At 38.2% G+C, this 25,948-nt stretch overlaps 1 long non-coding RNA gene across 1 annotated transcript in view; it reads right to left on the minus strand.

The window, feature by feature from the left end:
- The window catches only part of LOC115435183 (uncharacterized), a 41,588-nt gene extending 16,025 nt beyond the window's left edge, over positions 1–25,563 (minus strand). The window contains exons 1-3 of the long non-coding RNA XR_003937665.1: positions 25,550–25,563; positions 24,897–24,898; positions 1,527–1,557 (exon numbers count right to left, since the gene is read on the minus strand). This is a non-coding gene — a long non-coding RNA (uncharacterized LOC115435183). The remainder of the gene's footprint in view (positions 1–1,526; positions 1,558–24,896; positions 24,899–25,549) is intronic.
- Between the last annotated feature and the right edge of the window lie 385 nt (positions 25,564–25,948).

The raw sequence follows: 25,948 nt of genomic DNA on the forward strand, positions 1-25,948 counted from the left end.
ATTTAGCGCTGCACACCAGTGGCTGGCCTCCATGTCACCACGCCACGTACTTCAGTCCAACGTGACCTTCAGGCGACCTCTGACCCCAAGCGCAGCGTCCAGGTGGGTGGAGACGAACTGATGATGATGATGACGATGATGATAATGATGATGATGATGAAGGGTAAATATAAAATGACAATTTACATAATAATTAAATGTATAATAATTAAGACATTTAATAATTTAACCCTTTCATGCATAGTGGCCACTGCAGTGGACAGCTATTCTACAGAAGTTCTCTTGTTTATTCATGGATTTTGTTGTTTTAGCTCCATATCAGTCAACACATTGGATGCTCATGCATCATCTCATACACTGCAATTCATACCATTACTGTAACGTTGCTGTTCTTGATAAACCTGATCTGTAGTAACATGTTTGAATGGAAATCAAATGCTTGTTATTAGACTGTAATTAATGTAATTTTTTTAAAACAAAAGTTTTTTGTTTTTTTTATATTATCTCCATGAAGTGAGTATTGGCTAGTGTTAGAGTATGATAAAATGTGAGAAAACATCTGATTAGCAGCATTAAAAATGTTTTTATGTCATAGATTTCACACAGTATATCAGTAAATACATGTTTCTTAATTAAATGCCTAGTGTCCAGCTGCAACTCCATGACAACCAGGTTCTTTTTTTTTTTCAATTGTTCATTGTTTTTTTAATGCCTAAAGAGGACTAAAAACACTCAGGAAAAATTCTCATAATTCATGCATGGAAGGGTTAATTCATCATTTAATAGGTCTTATGTATTTTATTTTATTTTATTGTAATTTTGTTTGTTTGTTTTGTTTTTTTCTCTCTCTTCTGCCCAGTTTTACTCAGTTCTAGTTGTAGTTATTGTTACCATTATAATTATCACCATGGTTGTTACTGTTGGTATTGTTGATATTTTCTTGTGAGGGTCTTCGTTCGCCACCTTCTTCTTTCTTGCTCTCCCCCCTTCAACCCCCCATGTCAGGTCTGGCATCGAAATGTTTTTCAACAAAACTCCCAATAAAGACAGAAGAATATCAAGGGGAGCTTCATATACTTTATGAAGTTTCTCTTGGCAAAGAAAATTTGTTCAGCACCAAAATGAGACAGATGACCATTCTACTGTTAGGATGATGGACAAGACAAGTTAGAAAAAAAAAAAAAGACATTTAATAATGAGGCAAGAGACACAACAGTAATAACTAAACAGAATTAAATTAAATAAATTAGGCTCCGTTCACAGCAGGTCTTTATGCACAAATCAGATTTTTTGGTGAAATCTGATTTTTTTTGTGTGTTGGTTCATATTCCACTTTAAATATGACTTCTATCAGTTTTGAGTCTGAACTGAATGTGACCCTGAAGTGACCCACATGCACTAAAAAGGTCCTGATGGAATACATGACCATGCAGACACACACTGTGTTTACAGAAGGAACACTCCTGGGACGCAGAATTTTGACGTTTGTCTCATTTCAGTGACGTTAAAGGTCGGATAAATGCGACCTGGACGTTCAGACTGAAGTCACATTATAAACTAGAAAAGCACTCAGAGAGCGCAGACCTCCACCAAGGCAGATCAGCCCCCCCCGCCCACACACACACACACCCACACACACACCAAAATGTAATCATTCATTCCTTGTGCCAGTATCAACATTTCCTGAAAATTTCATCCAAATCCATCCATAACTTTTTGAGTTATCTTACTAACAGACAAACAAACAAACCCAGATGAAAACATAACCTCTGCCGTTCCTTGGCGGAGGGAATGATTGTATGACTAAAGTATATAATAAAGTAAAAAAGTATATTTAAAACATGGTCAAATGATGAATAATAAAACAAGGTGAATAATCATATATTATATGTTGTTGCACAGACGTCAGAAAGAAAGAAAGAAAGTTTAATGAAACCCTCTGGGCATCGCCACAATTAAATTAATAAAACATTTAGAATAAAAGTCTGGTGAAATGACATAATACAGTGTTTTTCAACCTTGAGGTCGGGACCCCACGTGGGGTCACCTGAAATTTCTAGTAATTGATAAAAATAAAAATAAAAACTTATTAATAAAAAATATATGGTGAGTTAAGAGAGACAATCCCAATCCATAAAAGACATGACAAACTGTGAGTCTGAAACTGAAGCACTGTGGTTCTGCTTATCTGTCAAATGTTCATTGTGGTCGGTTTCAGATGCTGCAGCGCTTTCATAATTCATAGTTTGAGTTCTTGTTTGTTCAGTATTAATTGTCAGCCTTGTAAATCCAAGCTGGACTGACTGTACATATCCTGACCAAGGAAAATCCAATTCTTCCTTTGTGCCCTAATCTACACCTGGCTTTACTGCCTCTGTCCACAATAATATACATCATATAGACTAAATGTCCTCTAAAATTAACCTTTATTTGCAACATAGTATATCAAACTATTACATGACCAAAAACAAATTAATTTTAGCTAAAAAAAAAAAAAAAAAAAAAAAGTCGCTGTTTTGAATATTTGGGGTCGCCAGAAATTTGTGACATTAAAATGGGGTCACGAGCCAAAAAAAGGTTGGGAACCACTAACATAATATCATGTAAAGAAACAGATTTAAAAAAAACAAAAACAAATAAATAAATAAAGAACAGTTGGATCTGGGATAGGATCATGTGACTGAATCTGATGAAATAAGTTTCACGTGGTCTGAACCGTGTTGGAAATTGTTCTTCCATGATGTGATAAATGTGACGAATAAGACAGATAAAAAGGTGGAGGATGAGCAGTGTATGATGGAGGGTCACAGATGTTGAAGGGGTGGGGGGGTAGGTGTGTGTGTGTATGGGGGGGGTGTCTCTGTCCGTGTTATCTATGAAAATGGATAAAGTGAGAAGAACAGAGGCTCAACACTGAGGCCAGAGTCTCCACAGACTAATTATTCCTGTGACAAAGTGGAAACGCTGCCACCGCCGTCCTCGCTCCACCCAGTCACACATGGAGCTCCGAGTGGAGGAGAAACGCTCTGTTCTCTGAATCACAGACAGTTTTATATATATATATATATATATTTATATATATATATATATATATATATATATATATAAAAGTGTAGGTGAGAGGCTCTGATGAAGGAGGAGAGGATGAAGCCAGCGGGTGGTGTCCCCACCTTTGGGCCTCCTTAAGTGGCCTTAAATAAGATAATAAGGGCGATGGGCACAAAGAGGACTGTGTCTGCTGGCATTAGTGCAATGGCCGTGTTAGCGCTCAGATCTGGGAGGGGGGGGCATGGGGGGGGCGTGTGCAGTAATGAGACAGGGTTGCCTTCCCTCGCCGGCCTAATTAATCCTACATTTTCATAGCGTATAATCACTGCCCACAGAACAGCCGTCAACCGGACAGAGAGGAGAAGAGGAGGTGAGGAGGAGAGGAGGAGGAGATGGAGAGGAGATGAGGAAGAGATGAGGAGGAGACAGAGAGCAGACAGAGAGAAGACAAAGAGGAGACAGAGAAGAGAGAATGAGGTGACGAGGAGGAGGAGACAGAGAGAAGACGAGGAGAACACAGAGAGGAGATGGAGAGGAGAGGAGAGGAGAGGAGAGGAGGAGGAGACAGAGAGGAGAGGAGGAGGAGATGAGGAGGAGATGAAGAGACCATATCTGACGCCACCTCTCCTCCACCTCCACTTCCCCCTCCTCTTCTTCCTCCTCCTCCCTTTTCTTCCTCCTCTTCTTTTTCCTCCTCCTCCACCTCCTCTTCCTCTTCTTCCTCCTCCTCCTCTCCTTCCTCCTCCTCCTCTTCCTCCCCTTCCTCTTCTTCCTCCTCCTCCTCTTCTTCTTCCTCTTCCTCCTCTTCTTCTTCCTCTTCTTCTTCTTCCTCTTCTTCTTCTTCCTCCTCTTCTTCCTCCTCCTCCTCCTCCTCCTCTTCTTCCTCCTCTTCTTCTTCCTCCTCCTCTTCTTCCTCCTCCTCCTCCTTCTCCTCCTCCTCCTCCTTCCTCCTCTATCTAATTTATTACACTGGTATCCAGACTGAAGTCAACCCTCCCAGTTCGGACCTATCTGTCATCTCTACATTATCTGGAGAACACACATCCCACCATATTGTGCTACCAGAGCCTTGGGTAAATGACTCTTTTTATGGTCCATGATAAAGGAAACGCTGCCGTATGTTCCAATGTTTTACTGTCGTAGAGGAAATGGGAAGGATTGAGTGGGTTAGATTGGATGCTTTGGACTGTGTGTGTCTGACGGATAAGAAAAGAACCTGGTACACTTTCATATAAATGTGTTTCTAAAGGGTTAAAACGCTGTAAAGGTTTTAAATGCAGCACATGGTTCATAAATGTACTAACCTGTCACCAATATATAAAAAAAAAAAAACAGAAGAAAAACCACAGATATTCAGGCTTTTAAATGTTTCAAACCCAAAACAGGACAAATAAATGTGAAGAATCAGGATCACGAGGAAAAGTGGAGAACACAGAATGGATTCAGGTGTGTTTTAGTTTTGTTCTGCAGTGGATTTAAGACATGAACATGGTGTGTGTTTTGTTTTTTTTTCCATTGGTTTAGACGTGTTGGACTGGAGACGCAGCGAGGACGGCGTCGTGTTGCCTCTCAGCCCTAGCGCTGCCTCCGTAGGCGATATAGACAGGAAAGTGAAAAGTCCCATCCTGTCACGTCTCATGATCTGTGGGCTCAAATGTGAGGCCTCAAGTGGGGGGGTTCCTCCATATACCAACACCGACCACCAGGATGGAGGGAGGGGGAGGAGCCTCTGCAGGGGCGTCAAACAGGACGCCCCCCCCCCCCCCCCCCAAAGGGTCCGATCTGGCCTAGGGAACGAATGAATGAAATGCAAAAATGTGTTTAGTTCAGTTACTTTAATCTGAAGTGGGGCAGACCAGTACAGACCATAATAATAACCTATAAATAATGACAAATACAAATGTTTCTATGTGTTTTAATTAAAAAAAAAAAAAGAAGTAAAACTACATTTACAAACTATTCTTTCACAAAAAATGTGAATAACATGAAAAAATACAAACAACCTGAACGGTCTGAATATAAATCAGTGTAATTTTACCAATATTCAGTCTGTTATTAAATGTTCTGTGTATTTGTAGATCCTCTGTAAACTGTACGTTATAATGAACATGTATAAATGATGATCTGAGGCAGAATATTGGTACAATTTCACATATTTTTCTTAAGAAATTTCAAGTTGTTCATGTTGATCTAATTTTTTAAAGGATAGTTTGTAGATGTGAACCTTTTTCATCATGTCATTTTACTTTTTTTTTGCTCTAAAACTGAGTTTTTCTACCATGGGGTCACCTTGAACTTTTTTTTTTTTTTTTTTTTTTTTTGCACAACAACAAATCAAACATTAGGACAAACAAAAAAAAAATTGTGTAGGTGAGATCAGAAAACCCTGTGGGGCTTATAGAATTAATCTGACCTCATTACAGCATTAGCTTAAAGACAGACAATAGGAATAAAACAATAATATACAAAGTACAACAAAAATATAAACAGAGAATAAAAGAAAAAGAGTGTGTGTAAGTGTGTGTGTAAGGGTGGGAGAATTCAAATGGGGTCACCTGAAATTTCTAGTAATTGATAAAATAAATAAATAAATAAATACTAATAAAAATATATATTTTTAATGATTCAATATTATTATGATTAAAATCATAATGAAATCATAATTATCATTAAGTAAGTAAAAGTTATGTGTTCTGTTGTATAGATGTGAGAGGGAGGTGGGATTTAATACGTTTTCTTCTTCCCACTCCTTTTTGAGCAGTACATATTGAATTTATGTTGTTATTACTAGTGTACATGGAAATTACTATTTTGTCTTGATCACCTTTATTTATTAAAGTATTTGCTCAGGTATTAGTTCTTTGTGCACAAAAAATGTTGATTTTTTTCTTCTGCTCAAAATAAATGAATGAATGAAACACCACACACTTTTCCCTTTAAAAATCCAGTTCAAATAAAATCCAGGATATAATATCTGAGAGGGCATATGTTGCGTGACCTGATCATGTGACCGCGTGTGTTACTACGGATCAACCTGTTCGGACACAGTCACAGATAGAAAACTGGACCAAACAGAGAATGGACAGATGTCTTCACCCACCTGACCCCACTAAGACATCTAAGAGAAACTGAGAATCTTTATTTATTTTTGTCAGTAGTAATTTTTGCCACACATGTAAACATCCACCACACACCGAAATTTGTCTTCTGCCTTTAACCCATCACACACACTGCATGCTAGGAGCAGTGGGCTTGCCATGTCAGGTGCCCGGGCAGCAAATGGGGCGAGGGGGGTTGGTGCCTTGCTCAAGGGCACATCAGCCAACAACTCTCCGCCAGTCCAGGGAATTGAACTGGCGATCCTTCGATCACAAGCTGACTCTCCAGCCATCTAGGCCATCACTGCCCCCGAACTGAGAAGCAGACACTAAAAAGGTGCGTTATATACAGTATATCACATAGACTAAATGTCGTCTAAAATTAACTTTTATTTGAAACATAGTATAGTATAAAATGTTTCTAATCTTATGAATGCTGGTATTTTACTTCTTACCCAGAGACAACAGTTGGAAAATAGCTTTTTTGCTAATACTGGCACATTTACAGAAATGTTCCTTAATGTGCACTGTCCTTGCTAAATAAATACAAAAATAAATAGTATAGCAAACTATTACATGATCAAAAACAAATTAATTTTAGCAAAAAAAAAAATGTCTGGGGTCGGCAGAAATTTGTGATGTTAAAATGGGGTCAGAAAAAAAAGGATGGAACCACTGGGTTAGAACATAGAGGAAAGTTTGGAGTTCTTATTATTTATAGGTTTATTATTGTACTGGTCCAGTCCACTTCAGATCATACTGGTCTGAATGTGGAACCTGAACTTAAATGAGTCTGACAGCCCTAAAACAAAACACTAAAACAAAGAGAAAAATGCAGAGCACTCATTATACGTTACGTTATTATTGGTCTGAATGTGGAACCTGAACTAAAACGACTTCCACGTCTCTGATTGTTCATATGTTCAGTGTCATTTTTCCATTTCACTAATTCCTCCTGTGGACTGGATCGGACCCTCTGTTGGGCCGGTTTAGGTCTGTGGGCCGTATGTTGGACACCCCTGCAGTCGAGGCTTTAATGGTAAATACGGCATCGTCCTCCTTCTTTCTCTCTCTCTCTCTCTCTCTCCCTCCCTCAATCGCTGTCGCAGTGAGACAGATACCCCAACCTCAAAGTGACAGGCCCTCAAACGACTTGGCGAGGAAACCAAGCATTAATTAAGTCATTGCCGGACTGTAATTTCCTTGAGAAGTGAAAAAATGCACAAGAAAAGGTTACTGAGACCTTTTCTGTGTCAAAATTACCATTCGTCATGAATATTAATGCACCTAATGAAGACAACCTTTGCTTCATCAAGAATGTTCTGGAGCAGGGTGCCACGCTGATAGACTCTCCCTGGCTGTTTTTCTCCTTCAGTCAGGAGACGAACACCACACACACACACACACACACACACACACAGGTTTACTCATCTGAGGCACCCGAATGCATCGCTGCCTTCACGTGCACTGACACGTCCCTTTGAACGCAACACCACGCGTTTGACCACGTTCACCGTTAAGTAAAGGATCTGAATGGGAAAGAACACACTGATCAATAACACTGGTCTAAAATGTTTTTAATAAATGATCTGTTTCAGACATTAAATTTGTTAAATGTTCCATATTTTAATCGGATTAATTGAAAATAAATGACCAAAGTGCTGTTTAGGTCATGTTTTAATCTTTATGATGGTGTATTCTTCCACATTTATGTTGGTTTGTGTCCATTTATCCAATAGATGTCTAAATGTTCCATTGATAGAACCTGTCCAGTCCATGTATTGTCATGTGCAGACAGTGTTTGAAGTAGATCTGGTAGATCTGACACCAATATTCCTTTGGACCTAAACCCTTAAAGACCCAAACAGCAACTGGTGACCAAAAGCATCTACTGATCTGAAATATTTGAGACCTTCTGATCCACTAATCCTATCAATCCTATCCTATCATCATCTATCCATGTGAAACTTGGTGTAAAATACAGTTTTACCTCAATTATTCATAGGTTAAGATGTACAAAAGCATGTAAAATGTGAATAAAAAGTGCAAAATACTTGGAAAAGGACGAAAAAAATATTTTAAAAAATGTGAAATGTGTCATACAAGTGAACAAATCCATCTAAAGTGAGGAGAAAATGAACTAAATACTCAAAAAATTAGCAGATAACACTCAAAAACCTAAACCATCTACTGATCTAAACTGTTTAATTCCTGTTGACCCATTAATCCTATCATTCCACATCAATAACTGGTGTAAAATACAGTTCTTCATCTTTTCACGGTCATCAGATATGACCATATTTGGACATTCAGAGGCTCCATAGTTACCGTGGAAACACTGTCATCTTCTCGAACATTGATTCACCAGTAAAACCCATGGAGTTGGATCAATGACAGTGGAGATAATGAACAAAAATGAATTAAAAAAAACCCTAAACAATAATAATAAATAATGTGGAAAAAATAAGCAAAAAATGTACTAAAATAAAATAAAAAAGAAAGAAGTAAGGTACAAAATGAAGAAAAAGTAAAATAAATAACAAAATGAATAATAAATCAACAAAATAATATGTAACATTAACAAAATAAGCCTCAAATTGAACTAAATTGATGAAAAAACAATGAGCAACAAAATGAACAAATACAGGTACAAACAAAATGAACAAAAGTGAATTAGAAAATGTACAAAATAATAAATAACATGGAGAAAATAAGCAATAAAATGTGTAAAATACAGTTCTTCATCTTTTTATGGTCATCAGATATGACCCATTTGGACGTTCAGAGGCTCCGTAGTTACCGTGGAAACATGTCTTCTACAACATTGATTCACCAGTAAAACCCATGGACAGTGGATAAAATGAACACAAAAAAAAACTACAAAATGAAAAAGAATGTGGAAAAAAAGTGGAAAAAATGTACTTAAAGTAAAAAAGAATAAAGTAAGTTACAAAATGAAGAAAAAGAGCCAACATAATGAATAAAAGACACAAAAATGAATAATAAATCAACAAAATAACGCGTAACATGAACAAAATAAGCCAAAAACTGAACAAAATTGATGAAAAAAAAGGGTAAGAAAAGAAACAAACACAGGTACAAACAAAATGAACAAAACCAAATAAGAAAATAACCAAGAAAAATATCAAAATTGATTTGAACATCTACATGATCAGTGAATTAAATATAAAACAATACAGGATTGTCACAAAAGACTGCAAAAATACTGAGCATAATAATAGAATAAATGTTGATAAATGACTTAAGAAAATTTAAAAATAGAGAAAAAATCAATTTGGAACTGACACAAAAACAGCTGTGGGTCTTTATGGGTTAATGTAGAATCTGTTCTACACTGACTGAACATGTGAACACTAGTAGAAATGTAGATAATTTAACAAAAAATCATGGTGAAGACAAAGACTCGACATGAAAGTCAGTGAAGTTTTGTCTTATTTTCTATAAATACCTATTTTTATCTGTTGTGTTTTTTTCTGATGCAATTCACAAAAATCAGTCAAACCATCAAACACATGACATGTTTTATGTTTTATTCACCACATTTCAGGCCTTTATTTATTTATTTATTTAACCTGTTCCTTCCACCTAATTAGTGTTAATTTTCTCCTATTTACCAAGTTCCAAAGCTTAGAAACTGAAGAACCACAAGGATTAAAGTTAATCAGTGACGCCTCATTTAAAGTAGTTTAGAACATTTACTGTTTTAGTTTGTGGATAAAATACAACCTGAACTACATCAGATTAAATTTAGCTGAAACAGTTTTTTCCTTCATATAATTAATGATGGGATGAACCAGTCATGTGACCAAACAGGTAGAAGTCCCATTATCTTTCATCACTGTCCAGGTGATTCTGTCACTAATTATGTTTTATTGTTCATTAATACTGTGAAATAAACTTAGATACTCAACTGTGGACAATCTAAACTTTATAACATGAATATATTGATTCAAGTTTTACGGTAGAAACTTGACTGTATTCAGTATAAAAAGGTGACTGGATCAACTGGAATGAAAGCTTTTAACCAGGACATTCGTTGACAATAAAACGACTTTTTCAGTGTCGACCAAGGTTATTATCGTTAATGAAATGACGAAAACTGGAATTGTAAAAACATTTTCGTTAACTGAAATAAATAAAAACTATAATTAAAAGAAAAAAAACGACAACTAACTGAAACTGTATTGTGTGTTTATAAAACTAAAAGTATAAAAATTATGGATAAAATTCCCTTCGTTTTCATCTTCGTCAACGTCAGGTTGATATGAAATCGATTTATTTCCCCCAAGCAATTTTAGCTAGTGGCACCATACGACACTTCACGGTCCGTCACTTGTGGTCACTTGTGGTCACTTGTGGTTTCCAGTCATCTTCTGGTCCCCACTCTACCTGGAAACATGGAGACTAAAGTTGGGAGAAAGCAGCAGAGTCCTGTCTGGGATTTATTTGAATACGACAGAGAAGAACAGAAAAGATATGAAAAAAACTAAACTAAAACTAAGCATTTAGAAAATAACGAAAACTAATAAAAAACTAGCAAACTTGCTCTAAAAACGTATTAAAACTAACTGAATTAGAGAAAAAAACGTCAAAACTAAATAAAACTAAACTATAATGAAAAATCCCAAACTATTAGAACCTTGGGCTTTTGAAGAAGTACTCAGTTTTCCAGTGGGCAGTCAGACGAGTGTGTGTGAAACCTCCTGTACTGTCGGCCAGAGTCTTAGATGGAAACAGTCACGACACTTCCATAGACTCCCACTGTAAAAAATGGCAGATAAAATATGGACCTCCTTCCTGGTTCTGGAGGTGGGCCCAATAGTTCCTCCATTCAGTGTAACGCCGTCTGAACACATTCATTTATATTTGTGCTGATCTACCAACTCCAGCTCTAAGTTGATCAGATATGGTCATCTTTCCACTGATCTAGTGTATTTCCTGTATTAGTGACATTTCTGTTGTAAATTCTGTTTTCTTTGCTCTGTGTGGGCGTTTGGATCCATTTCTATCTGATCCAACTGTTCTGTTGGATTTTCAGCTGTAGTCCTATAGTTCCATAGTTGGACTGGTCGAGCTGTTCACATGGAACCACTAGAACTGGAATGATGGAGGTTCTAAGGCAGGGCTCTCAAACTCATTTTCTTTCAGGTTCCACATTCAGCCCGATTTGATCTCCAGTGGGCCAGACCAGTAAAATAATAACAGAATAACCTATAAATAATGACAACTCCAAATTTTTGTCTTTGTTTTAGTGAAAAAAAAAAAAAAAAAAAAAAAATTAAATGATGAAATTTTATAAACTATCCAAACAAAAAAGATGTGAATAACCTGAGAAAAAAAAAAAAGAAATTTCTTAATAAAAATAAGTACAATTTTAACAATATTCTGCCTCAACTTATCATTTCTACATTATGGATCATTATGGATCAGGGCCCATATTCCTAAAGATTCTGAGAATCCTCTCATAGAGCTCCTAACTTAACCTAAAAACTCCTAGCAAGGAGTCTTAGCTTAGGAGTGATTCCAGAACACTGTCAGAGAACTCTGAGCAAGGAATGGACAGAAATTCCTATCTTAGTGAGGAGGTGTGGTTGACCCTGTTGCTAGGTATGAGTCATCATTTCAAAAGCTGTGATTGGTTGATCCTAAAAGCTAGAAAGAAATATACTTTTGGTGATAATGGGCAAGGGATGGACCCTCAAATTGATAAACTTAATCACAGAATCTAATCTTATGAAGACTGTGTAATTGTAAATAATATTTCACATAAAAGAAAATATCTGTTAAATGAATAGTAAGCTATACTTTAAAATTATCCTACAAAATGTGTGAAAAAACTCAGGCCCACTTGCACAGTATTCACATAGTGATAGTTATTTTTATTTGCTCACATTAATTGGCATGCTGGTAATTTTTGCACTTTCATATTTCAACATTTCAACTCAATTTGGTATTAACTAGGGTAAAATGTCTCAGCTTTCATCAATGTCTGTGATTGCTGACTGGCCTCAGGAGGTTGTGACCCTGCTGATGAAGGGTTGTGACAGACCCAAGTCATCACTGCTGCATTGTTGCATTTCCCCTGTTGCCAAATACCTCAGTGTTGTGATGATTTTCATTTGGGGTGGTATTGCATTGTGGCGTTGGGTTGTAGAATATCAGTGCATCTCTAATGAGATCAACCACAAACATGATTCCTGCACGATCCAGTCTGTAGTGTTTAATTAATTCACTGTCATCCAGTGTTTGGAGAATATCCCTCCTGCCTCTTCCGTCGGCCATTTTGTCCTCTGCTTAGGGAACTCCTAAGCCCCTTAAAAGTCCTCTTCCCTGCTCTGAACAGATCTCACCTTAGGAGCTCTCTTAAGGGCTAGGACTCTTTAGGAATAGCTTTTATCTTTACTAGGATCTACTCTTCATTTTTAGGGGAAATTCTAAAAAAACATCATGATTCTAAGAATTTTCTTAGAATTTGCCCACTAGGAGCAACTCTTTGCACTAAGAATCTTTAGGAATACGGGCCCAGATCTACAGACACTAAACACTTAGTAACAGGCAGAAAATAGTTCAAATTGTGCTTAATTTTCTTTTAGACATTTCAGGTTGTTCATATTTGTTCAGGTTATTCACATTTTATTGTTATAGGATAGTTTGTAAATGTAAATATTTTCATAATTTAATGCTATTTTTTGCACAAAGATAAACATTTGAAGTTGTTCTGTTGAACCTGCTGGTGTTGGGTTCAGTTTGTCAGCTGAGGTCATGTGATCGTTAGGAGGACTTTTGCTGTAGAGCTGAGCTCTGATCAATAAAATTTAAAAAAAAAGTTATTATTCATGAGTTAAAGGAGGACAAACTTCTGTCACTTGGTGTCTGTAAGCTCAGACTCATCCTAGAAGAATTCTGTTGAGTTTGATAATGTTGACTCTTTACTGAGTTTATGGTCTGCACTAACGCTAACATGCTAAGTAAGCCTGTATGCTATCCTGTGGTTAATGCCTTATTGTGTGTGTGCTAATGCTAACATGCTAAGTTAGCCTGTATGCTATCCTGTTGTTAGTGCCTTATTGTGTGTGTGCTAACGCTAACATGCTAAGTTAGCCTGTATGCTATCCTGTTGTTAGTGCCTTATTGTGTGTGTTACCAGAGCAGAGCTGGGCAGACACACAGTGTTCACAGATAAACACTGTTTTCTGATTGGACCACAGTCCTCCAATAGGAAAACTCAAATGGTTCATTGTCTGTCTCCGTACCAGTCCAGTCCAATGACAGAATTAATGAACTGGTAACGTTAGTATCACTCATGGAAGTAGTCTATTCGAGCTAACACCAACCTTTAGCCCTAAATGTCAGTTTTCACAGTAGTAACGTCAGTCCTTTCAGTGGTCAACCCCACTAGTAGAACACTCACAACAGTACACACAGTAGTGACACAACGGATGGGTGGGGCTTATTTTAGATTAACCATAATCACCACTCTTTGTCCTATTGAATAACATGACAGTGCTTAGTTTGTTTGGAACTATTCAGGCTTACATGAACCATGTGATCACCAGAGACATCAAAGTGTGTTGTAACTCTCTTTATAGGGCTCTGCTGTCGAAAGCACTTGTCAGAGGCGTGGGACTTATGGCGGTTGGTTTAGGTAAGATAAGCAGCGTAGCAGGGCTAATATGGATAATAAAAAACATGTTATCTTAATCATCCGGTTGATGGACAACATTGGGTGGGATTAAATAAACTGTACTTCCTCCCACTAGTTTTCGAATGTGCAAATCAAGACTTGTATACGTTTTTTTTCCATGACTTCTTACAACCTGTTTTATTTCTAAGGACTAAGTAAGATTGCTTTGTCTTGTTGCATATTTGAAATAAACTAAACTAATATATTTATTTATTTATTTATTTATTTATTTATTTATTTAATCGGGAAGCAACATGATATGCACATGACGACAGGAGGGGACGCAGGTGTGTGAATGGATTAGCCCCTCCCACTTAGTTTGACTGATATTTCTTATCCCGTGTGAATTGTCCATTAATATCACTATCAGTTAAGGTTTTAATAGTTTTGGATTTTTCATTATTGTTTAGTTTTATTTAATTTTGACTTTTTTTTCTAATTCAGTTAGTTTTAATTTGTTTTTAGAGCAGGTTTGCTAGTTTTTATTAGTTTTCGTTATTTTCTAAATGCTTAGTTTTAGTTTAGTTTTAGTTTTGTCATATCTTTTCTCTTCTTCTCTGTCGTATTCAAATAAATCCCAGACAGGACTCTGCTGCTTTCTCCCAACTTTAGTCTCCATATTTCCAGGTAGAGTGGGGACCAGAAGATGACTGGAAACCACAAGTGACCACAAGTGACGGATCGTGAAGTGTCGCATGGTGCTGCGAGATAAAGTTGCTCAAGTGAAATAAATCACTTTCGTATCAATCCGACATTGACAAAGACGAAAACAAAGGGAATTTTATCCATAATTTTTATCCGTTTTAGTTAGTTTTGTAAACACACTATACAGTTTCAGTTAGTTATCATTTTTTTCTTTTAATTATAGTTATTTATTTCAGTTCACGAAAATGTTTTTTCAATTGTAGTTTTGGTCATTTCGTTAGTTTTAGTTGACGATAATAACCTTGCTATCGATGTCAAACTAATCCAGTCCCAATAGGGCTAAAGACGTACAGGATAAGAAGTGTGTGGAACATGTTTTTTCTAGTTGATTCTAGTTCTACTTTGTCTGTAAAACTGAACTGTGGCGCCTGTAAAACCTCATATAAACCGGTACAAACTCCTGAACCAGTCTGACGTGAGTAGAAGCAGGATCTGTTTCCAGATGAACCTGTCACGGTTCCATCCCAGTTCCACTTCTGAAATAACAAGGCAGGAAACTGTGGATCCGTCCCTCTGAAGGCCTCACCCACATGCCGCCGTCCTGTAGTCCTTCGCCGCCGCCATCTTTGCCCTCCTTCCCCCTCGACTCGTACCTCTCATTAATTCGGAGCTGTCACGTCGACACACATACATCCACGGCGGCGGCGTCTCAGTGGAGGGTGACAGCTCGGGCTGACTGACAGCAGCTCCGTCCGTCTGCTGCGCGGAGCTCTGCTGCTGCCAACAGTTTTGTAAAGTAACCCTGGACTGTCACGGCGACAGAGGGAAGGGTCATCTATTCATATGTCTGCCTCCTCAAACCGTAAATAGCTTTCAGTGATGTCTTCGCTCATCCATTATTAACTGCTTTTGAATTAATGACAGTCCTTTATTTTGCACACGTAACTGTGCTTGTTATCTATTCAGCCGCCGTCCTCACCCTGTGATTACTCACACACAGTCCAACCACATCTTATTTTAGTCCAATATCATACTATTATTTAACGTTCAGATGGACGGAGCTAACCTGTGGCACTCATCGATCAAAAATAAAGTCAGAAGAAGAAGAAGAAGAGAAAGGACCAGACAGAGTAGGTTTACATGGAACATCTGGAATATTCTTCATATTGTTGAAATGTTGAACAAAAATCACACTGACCGTCGTCACCACTGTCTACATCACAGCGATCAACAAGCAGATCAACAAATACACTAAACATTTACAACAGAAGAGTAGAGTGTTTAAGTTTATGATCAGGGACAACTGACACTGTCAGTGTGTTCTGGGTCAATTTATCCCACAGGCCAGATTTTACACTTTGACCAGAACTGGTAAATCACTGTTAAATCACACTGGAACCATTAAATCACCGTTATATCACACCGGAACTGTTAAATCACACCGGAACTGTTAAATCACACCGGAACCATTAAATCACACTGGAACTGTTAAATCACACTGGAATCATTAAATCACACTGGAACCGTTAAATCACACTGGCAGTGTTAAAACTCTTTTTAGACTTTTACACATTGATGTAGATCCAGGTGGAATCAGTGGTGGTAAAGTCCATTGGTGTTGCTGACGTGTTTCCTTTGAGCCGTTTTACACTAAACTCGATGTTTCAGTGAAAGGATCAGATGTACAGTTGATCCACATGGAACATCAGGAATATTGGTCTAAATATTGAACAAAAATCACAAGGACGTTGTTTCTCCAACGTGTGACTGTGACATAAAAACATTTCGGATAAAGCTGTTTTCACACTGTGTGTGTGTGTGTTTTTTTTCCATCAGATCCAGAAGAACGAGAAATAAAACATCTCTGTGAGAAAACTTGTTCTCCCTCTGACTCTTTACCCATAATCCACTGCAGGTTATTAGTGCTGTTTGTGTATTTGTGTTCCTTTACGGTTCTCTGTGTTCTGTGACCTGTGTGTTCATCATGTGGACTTGGACTGAGTTCAACTTTCTCTCCCGGTTCTGTGGAGGATCTCTGGCATCCCCTAGGTGAGACGAATAAAACTGTGATTTGCAGTCAGAAGTTCTGCCAAAGAAGCCCATGGCTGGAGGGCTGTGAGGCTCAGCAGACGGAGCAGAACATGCAGGAAACCGTCCGCAAACGTCAGAAACAGGTTGTTTTGATCTGTTCTGCATCAGTCTACCACAGAAAAGAAATAATTGGCCGTTTAGAGGCACGAAAAGAAAGTTTTCCTTTGTTGTGAATCTGCATAAGAGTCACCGCCATACATTATCATGAATAATACATCCATATCTCCTCTATAGCCACGGGTGGTAGGGATTAGATAAAGCGCCATAAATACGCTTCAAAGCCGCTGTACGCCGTTTGGTTACACCTCGCCATAGAGGCCTTTCCTTTAATCACAGACTCGCCCTTCGCTCGTGGGGCCCTTTTGTTGCCGCTGCGCCGCTGCTGCTATTAGTTCGGGGCGGCCCCGTCTGAACACACGTATTCATTTACCTAATTAACAAGGAACTCACACTGGGAGTCAAATGAAAGCTACCGTAGGGGAGTCGCACACAACAAAGCCTGGTGAGGAAGCCCGGCCTCCTACCGCTGTCGCCGTCGGAAACGCCGAGGGAAAACCACGGCCAGCCTCTGGGTGGGCCTCAGGTCCACGCCGGACGCCGCCATGGTTAATCTGAGGACACTGATGACGTCCCAAAAAGTTATTTATCAAATTCAGGTAATGGATGGTTCAGTTTAATATGTGGACGCTGTGTGGATTCATCACTAATGTTATAAAAATGTAAATAAATAAACACTGTAAATATTCACTGAAGGTCAATTTAAACTATAAAAGGCAAAATGTGGGAGAAAAAAGCTTTATTTTACATTTTTACTGTAAATGTTTCAGGAATTTAATCTTCAGAGGAACGTACTACTGAGGGTTTATGGAAAAAGGGCGAGCTGAAGCCCCGCCCCTTCAGATGACATCCAATGGGATTGCATTTCAGAAAAACTTCTACTAAAGTCAACGGTGAGTCAAACTAGTCTAGTGTTGGTCAAACCATGGGGCAGGTCCCCTTGGGGAGGGGTGGAGTCTCCCCAGGGGGGTCATGGGATCAGTCCTGAGTGTGTTTTTGTTCTTCAGGTTGGAACATGTATCAGGTGGAACTAATGTTTGATGGTTGGAGCACCCTGGACTCATTTTATGGATGGACACCAAACCAATCTGTTACCATGGTGATCTATCACTAGACGAGACAAAGAGTTTAGGTTTGGACAATGGACAAGGACTGGACAAGACACATGGACACACAGGTTTGTGTTTTGGACCAGTTTGGACAGTTTGGACTTTAATGTTCTCAGATGTCCAATGGAAACAGGCTCATGGACCCACTGATATTCATCACATGTTCATCTGTGGAACCAACATGTGCTTGTTGGTCCAAAAAAAGGAACTTTATTGTCAAAGTTGGAGATAATTGCACATTTCCTATTTTATTTGGAAAAATATTGTCTCAGAGCAGTCTGGTTGAGTTATTAATTTGTATTATTCAAACAAATATCTAAGTTATTTTTAATTTGAACAAGAAATTATTCAAGGAAAAACAAAAAGTATTGATACAATATCGATGTTTCTGTCAGTAACAGTTAAAACTGCACCACTGTTACAGTGTTATTGGGGTTGAGGGGGGACTGTGGGTTTATGGTCCTCCAAAGGGGGGTCACAGAAAAAGACTGAAAACCACTGGTCTAACCTGCTAAGACCCAGGAAATGTCAGCAAAGTACAAGCTTTTTTTGTTTTTTATTAGAGAAGTGCCTATGCTGAAAACATCATAATGCAACAGTTTTTACAGATGCAGTTTTTAAAATTTTTATGGAATGTCCTTTGTGGTGGACAGTTTTCTTTTCTTTTTTTTGTATAAAGTTGTGAAATGCTTGTCTGCAAATGTGGACAGAAAACCCATAGCTGGGTCTTAGGATGTTTAGGTAACATGGCCTGATGCATGTTCTAACCTGAAGGAAAAAAATCACCCAGGAGTGATCCCATGACCCCCCCCCACCAGTAAGTGCCCCCCTCCCCCAGAGGCCCCACCGCACAGTTTGACCCACACTGCTTTACACTCAGTCAATCTTAAACCACCTCTGGACCTGAAACTGATCATCAGTAAATGATCAGTCATCGTTCTACGTCATCCAGAAGATTAGGCCCCGCCCACAGCTCATCAACCCTCCGTCCTTGGCGTAAATGTCATGATGTCGAACACACAATTAAGACGTTAATTTTGGTGACATTTCCAAAGTGAATCTGACTTAGTGTTGAAGGTGGGATGGAAGCGTCTTCTGTCGGTATCTGTTTCCATCTGTGTGTTCTGTGTCTTTTCCCTCGGAGGTGCAGGACTCACCAGTTCTGTTCAGTTAAAGAGTTGGGTGTCTTTAAGGACTGATTATCTTTAATTAACACACACAGATAGATGCTCCGTCTATCGGCCTCTTATCTGTGCCTTGTTCTCTGTCAGGTTATTTTCATGCCTTATCACCATCTGCAGCGTAATAACATGTTCATCCTTTTATGTGTTTCATGAAAAGTTATACCGTTATATTATTCTCCAAAATGGATTCTAATTAACATCGGAGACAAGCACCTGCTGTGTCTTTATTTTTACCTTTTTTATTATTTTTTCTTAATTATTGGTTTTAATTTCCTTAAAAGGACTGAACACACAGATGCCCTGCTGTTTTTTCTGTTAGATTTAAGAGTCAATCACTCTGCCAATGGCACCGCCTCAGAATTCAATAAAAATAAAAGTTTTTATTGATTATTTATTCAGTAAATCCACGTTCACCTATTGCACAAACTCCAGTGTAATTATACGAGTAAAGATGGCATCATAATAATGTCCGGTGACTGGTTTTAATATAAGACAATCAGACTAAAAGCAGCTGTGACTCTGATATATCAGACCAAAATCAGATTTACTGATATTTCAGTAATAACTCTGTGTGTTAATATTATAGATACAGTCGTGTCCATAAGTATTTGGACAGTGACATTAGTTTGGATTTTCAGCTTTAAGCTGTTGCTTCCACCTAATTACTAATAATTTTCTCCTATTTATTAAATTCCAAAGCTTAAAACTGAAGAACATTTCCTTGTTTAGTCTGTGGATTAAATACAACCTGAACTGCATCAGGTTAAATTGATGTTAAACTATTATTATTTTTATTTGTTTAAATTAATGACGCACAGGTTGATGAGTCCCATTATCTTCCATCACTGTCCAGGTGATTATTTCACTAATTATGTTTTATTATTCATTAGTACTGTAAAATAAGCATAGAGTCAACTGTGGAGAATCTAAACTTTATAACATGAATATATTGACAAAAGTTTTACTGTAGAAACTTGAATGTATTTAATATAAAATGGTGCCTGTATCCAATGGGAATGAAAGGGTTAATTCACTGGGTTTAACAAAAATATTCCATTAACAGTTTCGGATTTACACCCGTTTAAACCCCAGTCCTTCCATTTTCAGAGGCTCTGAAATAACTGGACAAACTCAGATCATTATAAACATGTGGATGGAGTTTAATACATGATTAAAGAAACATTATATAAAGCAAAGGCAAATGTATCAATTTAGTACAATTTATACACAGGACAATTCACAGTGTTTTACAAAAATGAAAAAGTTAAAAACACAATTAAAACAGAATCAGTAAAACATCAATAATAATCAATTAAAAATAAAGTCAGATAGAACCCTTTAAGTTTTTCTGAAGTCAGAGGTCAGATAGACAGACATCTTACCTTAAATGATCCTAATCTTTATCTTATCTTAATCTTTATCTTATGTTAAATCATCATATCTTGTCTTATCTTATCTCATCTTATCATAGCTTAAATGATCTTACCTTACCTTACCTTACCTTACCTTACCTTACCTTACCTTACAGAATAGACCACATCATTCATCTGTCACTGGAAGGATTTTCATGTATTAAAAATAATCCTCATATTATAACAATAGGAGTTTGTCTTAATTACTTGAACTTTGTACAAAATGCTTAAAGGTAATTCTTCATCTGTTAATGTAATATTTTTGTTAAACTCACTGAATTAAATCTGAAAGTCCACACATTAATCACATCCTGATTATTTCCTTTCAGATTGACATCAGTAAAACTATAAAACTAGAGTCACTGTCCACATACTTTTGGATCTGACTGAAGAATCTCCACATTCACTCCATGTTTTTAGAACCTTTTAGAACCTCCTGGCACTTGTTCTGAACCCGTTTGGTCTCAGTTTCAGGTGGTTCTTGGGGATCGGACTGTAAACTTTCTGCTTCACATCACTGTAGCATGTTGTTTGTGATACACACGCAGAGCACAGATTAATTACTGGGGCTGAACGTTGCATCAGCCAATTATCACCTGAGGAGACGGCGTCGCTTGGCAGCTAGCGTTCCCCACCACCACCACCACCCGAAATGAGCCCCCATCAGCCCCCAGCAAACTGGATGAGGAGCCAAGAAACACATCACCAAGCAGAAGACACACTGACAACAGGCCTGGGATCAGTGTGGAAAAGTTTAGTCGGTGGAGAGAAACGGGGAATGAAGGATGTGGGCGGGGCCAAAGAAACGTCAGGAGATGGATGACGGACAGAGATATGGTAGATGACATCACACTGGGCGTGGCGAAGCTCCTGGGCCTGGGATAAAACATCTATTAAAGCTGTTTCTGCTGATGTTGGACTTTGAAACATCACAACATAAGGTGTGTGATGAAGGCTGAGGATGAGGAGGGGCGGAGGTGACGGACAGATGGAAGCAGAGGGCAGAGGGTGGAGGGCATATCATGTACTGTTGATTTTCCGTGAACACCCCCCCTCTCACCAGCGATGTGACCTCCTCTGACTTGGATGATCCTTGTTGCCATGGAGACCAGCAAAACAAAGTGTGACACCCGGGTCTTTTTTTTCTCCCCCTGTTTTCTGAGTGATGAAAGTGAACGTGGCCCCAGGATCGACACGGCGCCATATTGGCAAAAAATCCATACTTTGTCCCAGTGACTTGCAGCGGTCCGCTAAGCTGTAACATATCAATCCATACGTGTGCACACACTGCACTAATCCTCCAGCCTGTGTGTGTGTGTGTGTGTGTGTGTGTGTGTGTGTGTGTGAGTGTTGCAGTGAACAAAAGGCGGCCAGGGTGTTTGAACCGCTCCATTAAAACAATCTTTGTTTTTGATACAGAGAAGCAGAAAAAGCACAAACGGACTGAACGCAGACTGGATGTCAGTCTAAGATGGAGGGGTTTTGTTGTTTTGTTTTTCTCTTCTTTAAATTCTGTTTCTCATTACTGTGCCGAGCCTCAAGCAGTGAGGGGAAAAAAAACCAACCAGAGCAACTGTGGCTGAGCCCAGGGGCCCCCAGGAGCCACGGGGGGTCCCTACTTTGATGGAGGCCTGAGCATCATTAGAACAGAAAGCATGATGGGGTCAGAAACACTGAGCTACCACTGCACCACTTCTGCAGCACTCGCACTGACAAACACAGGCGCCCGATGTGTTCCAGTCTGTCCAGCTGTTTCTATGGGACTGTTTCTGATGTATTGAATTAGGAAAAATAGCACAAAAATAGTTTTGAACTCGCTTAAGGCGGCGATGGAGAGATATGTGCAACTGTGGAAAAGCCTACAGTGGACTTTTACTGCAGTTTAAGAACAGTTTCTGCAGAAAACAGGGTTAAAACCAAAGGATATATGGGGACGGGTTAACGGAAAGAAGAAATTAATTATGTAACCCGTCGCCGTTCACTCCCAAAGTTCACTGTTCATGAAAGAATTAATGTGAGCTAGCACTTCCTTTATAGGCATAATAAAAATTATACTGTTGTACTTAAATTTTTTAATAAAGTGACTGAGAACATTTAGGCAGACTGGCATATGTTAATGTGGCGGCGGTGGCGGCAGACTGTCCAAACAGCAGCAGGAGGATGTGCGCCGCTCTAAACCATCCCCGTCCTCAAAGGTCAACCATATTTTTGTAATATCAGCCCTATGGCCGCTTCTAAATCTGTCTGTGAACGCCCACTCCGACCAATGAGAGGCTGTGAAATATAAAGTCAGTACCTGCACTGGGCATTGTTACGACGCACTCTTTATAGGTGGGCAGGAACGAAAGATGGAACCTGGGAAATGCTCCCTGATTTATCGACCCGCGTCCAGTCACGTGACGGTGAGCAGTAGCCGAACGGCGGCATCCTGTGAGTTTGTCTACGATTTACTTTAGGTTACATGTCTACAATATAAAACACAAAGATTTGATTTAGTCAGCGTTCAGATGCAGGTAAATGAGGCCCAAATCTGATGTTTAGAATAGAATAGAATAGAATAGAATAGAATAGAATAGAATACAATACAATACAATACAATACAATACAATACAATACAATAGAGTAGAATAGAAAAGAATACAATAGAATACAATACAATACAGTAGAATAGAATAGAATAGAATAGAATAGAATAGAATAGAATAGAATAGAATAGAATAGACTTTATTTTCCATTTGTACAGATACATTGCAGTACAGGTACGTTGGAATTTTTGTGTGTTTCCCTGAGTCATGGAATCCAAAAAACAAGACATGAACAAAAACAGAAACAAAACATAAACACAGTTAAAACATATAATAAAAACAGTTATTGCACAAACACAAATCAAATACACACTTGTAAAATAGAATACTGTATCAGAAAAAAGAAAAACAATAAAAGTACTGGGAGGTAAAAACAAGTTATTGCACATTTGAATTCAAGTATGTTTTTGTCCATATGTGACCTGGATCTGATCTGTTACAGACAGTATGACCAGCACTAATCTGACCCGGACCACTTTCATATGTGGTCCTAAATCCGACCCAGACCACTTACAAATGTGGTCCTAAATCTGATGCAGATCTGATATTTTGCAATGTGACTTTAACCTGACTTTGTGCTCATTTGGTTTTAATGTCATATTTACCTCCACCAAGGAGGTTATGTTTTTGCCGGTGTTGGTTTGTCTGTCTGTCTGTCTGTGTGCAAGATTACTCAAAAAGTTATGGACGGATTTGGACGAAAATTTCAGAAAATGATGATTTTGGCACAAGGAGAAAATGATGAAATTTTGGTGGTGATCGGGGGTTAGGGGGCAGGGGGGCCACTGACCTGCCTTGGTGGAGGTCTGCGCTCTCCGAGTGCTTTTCTAGTTATAATTTATTTCTGTTAAAACTAAACAAAGTTCATCATTCAGTTTAATTTAAATCCAAATCTACCCAGCTCTGTTCAAACTAAACTGAACTGTTTGTATTTGTTGTCAGTTATTAGTCTACACCCTAACTCTAACTCCTCAATTTATGATGTATTTTATTTGCATCAGTTGTTTTAGTATTTATTTACATTTCTTTTTTTTTTTTTTCTTTAATATTTTCTGAATTATTAGAATAAATCTGCCTTATGATGTGCATATGTTTCAGTTCAGCAGGTGAAAGAGGAATGAACACATTCCATGTTTCAGTCATAATTTTCATCATAATCCTTTATTTGTCATGTTTGACTGAAGTCGTCCTGCATTAAAACAGTTATACCTTAATGCATCTCATGAGGCTCAAACCCTAGTTTTGTAGTTTTTAACCTCTAAACTACAAATCAGCTCCTCACATAAAGAACAGCATTACCCATGAGGCCAAGTGTGGATGTGGCGTTTGGCCTCATATTAAACTACAGTGCATGTGTAAAACCCAGAGGAGGACGAGTCTAAACGCTGGATAAATGGACTGAACTGGACTAAACGCTGTTACCTGTGACACCTGGATCAGGTTTATGTGGAAATGATCCAATCACATTAGTGAGTCTTTAATCCTCCACTGAGAACACAGGCTCAGTTTTACCAGGAAGTGACATAATCACAGAAATTAATGTAACCCTTAGATACATAAATGGATCCAAATGACCCTCTGAGTTTGTTTTATTGTTATGTCTTTGTAATGAAAAGTTATTTTTTCATATTCCAGGTATTCCTAAAAAAAAAAAAAAAAGTATTTTACATTATGTAATTTAAATGTATACCTTACATTTGATATATTTTATGTAATTGTAGTTTTTGTATGACCCGACCTTCCATATTTGGGTCAAAATGATCTGCCTTCATTTACAATAGAATTACATCAGAACGTTTGATTTATTCAACAGTAAAACCAGAGGATTCACTGAATGGATGTGGACAGTGTTCTAATGCTGTTAAATCCTCCTGAGACCATGGAAAGTGAAAGTTTGGCCTTTTTTATATTAAACAATTGTCTTGATTGGAAACTGCTTAATGCAACAGTTTTTTCAGATACATCTTTTAAGTTATTTATTTATTTATTTTTAAATGGAATGTCCTTTGCAATGGACAACATTTTTTTTAGTAAAACTGTCAAACCTTTGTCCCCTACAGAGGACAAAAATGCATTGCTGGGTCTCAAGAGGATATATTATATGTATATACTTTGCTTTTCAAATTTTCAAAATAGTTTTAAAAACATTTTAAAATTGTTAAAGCAGTAACAGTTTTTAAATGTTATACACACACACACACACACACACACACACACATATATGTATATATATATCAAACATGAAATCATTCTCATGAGGACCAAAATATAATACAAATGATTATTTTTAGTTATTATTTTATTTTTTTTAAATGTCATTAAAACACATTGATTTTAACACGGGGCATTTTTGACCCATTTATGGAAGAGTGGAGGATCTGGACACTAAGGCATCGAAGGGTTAATACAGTTAACAACAACTTTGATAAACACTGACGTGAACTAGAAGACACAGGATGAACATCAGATCATAACAAGTGAAACATATTTATTTCAGCTCTGTTTTTATTCAGTCACATGCTCCAGTTGCTCTTCAGCGCCCCCTATGGACCACAGGAACAGGAGGTGTTTCCATTGGCTGGTACCCAACAGTCAGTGGATCAGTGATGGCTCACATTAGATCTGGATCTGGGTCTGGGTCTTGGTCTTCTGGGATGAACCGTGTGTCGGAGTGTCCGTCCGTCCACCGGTCGGTCCGTTGGCGTTGATGCTGCGTCTCTGAAGGCTCGTCTCTGCTGGTGTTTGCGTTTCCGTGGCAGTGATGAGACCCTGACTCTGACACGATGCTGCTCTGTTAAGGTCAAGCCCTACAGAATGTCAGGGATGATGACACGCTCTGAAAGGTTTCATCTAATCCCTCCATTTCCCCTGTTCGCCTCCGTCCGTCTGCAGGACATGGACGGACATACACTGGCTTCAGCAGGAGTCTGCATCAAGACGCACTGCACTCACCGCGCTGGGCTTTTCTATATCTGTATATATATATATATATATATATGTGTGTGTGTGTGTGT

This window comes from Sphaeramia orbicularis, chromosome 16, assembly GCF_902148855.1.
Source record: "Sphaeramia orbicularis chromosome 16, fSphaOr1.1, whole genome shotgun sequence".
In the NCBI taxonomy this organism is placed as follows: Eukaryota; Metazoa; Chordata; class Actinopteri; order Kurtiformes; family Apogonidae; genus Sphaeramia; species Sphaeramia orbicularis.